Below are 995 nucleotides of genomic sequence, written 5' to 3' on the forward strand. Positions count from 1 at the left end.
ACTTCGCGCTTGTTTTACGGCCACCTCCGGTCTCCGTTTTGACTACCGTCTGCGTCGGTGTGTAGCCCTTTATATTGTCTATCACACGGTATATTCCTTTCATTTGGGCTCATTTTTTACCTCTCGTTATATTGTTTCGAATATCGCTCGGCGGCACCGTGACAATTTCATTCATAGAGATACATTAATACACATTTTCGTTCTTTCTTAATTACGACATTTCTCTTCATTCCCCTTCTACTCTACTTCTCCTTACGTTTCTTTTTTCTTTTTTTCTTTTTTTTCTTTTCTTCTTCTAGCTAATAGATTAATGTTCTGTGCGTCTCGGCCAAGACGACGAGCTTGAGAAAGCTCTTAGTTTTAGAGAGAAGTGAGAGAGAGAGAGATGATATGAGAGAGAGAGAGAGATGATATGAGTGCTGAGTCAGAGAGATTGAGGAGAGAAGATAAGGATAGTTTGTGAATTTTAGCTTAGCTGGTATGTGATAATTGATAAAAATGAGCTGCAGTACAAAGTGTCACATTTTAAGGGGCTGATCCACGTGGGGAAAACTATGAGAGACATTGTCACATGAAGTTTCTGCTTTTGGGCCTGGACACATTTTTCCCAAATAGTAAAAATAAAAAATAACCTTAAAAATTACCACACTCGCGTACTGATCATATCGTTTGCACGTGCCAAACATCTTATTTATAATTCTTAATCGACTGACAAATCATATTTGTCATTTAAAAATTTACATATTTCCTAAATGGCGGTAAACAAGAATGAATACACGTGCGCCGCACAAGTTAAAAGTGGCTGATACTTCTGTTTCAACACGCTCTATTTATCGACAGAGAGATACGCTATACTGTCACAGCATCAGAAAAAAGATATTTAACAGCCAATCACCGATGGCGGTCAACTTACCCCCAGCTTTTGTGGGAGGTGACAGTAAAATCTCAGCGGTAACCGTAACCGCGAGTAATAATTGGGGTAAAAGTCCAGCTGC

The sequence above is a fragment of the Asparagus officinalis genome, chromosome 5 (assembly GCF_001876935.1).
Source record: "Asparagus officinalis chromosome 5, Aspof.V1, whole genome shotgun sequence".
NCBI classification, from domain to species: domain Eukaryota; kingdom Viridiplantae; phylum Streptophyta; class Magnoliopsida; order Asparagales; family Asparagaceae; genus Asparagus; species Asparagus officinalis.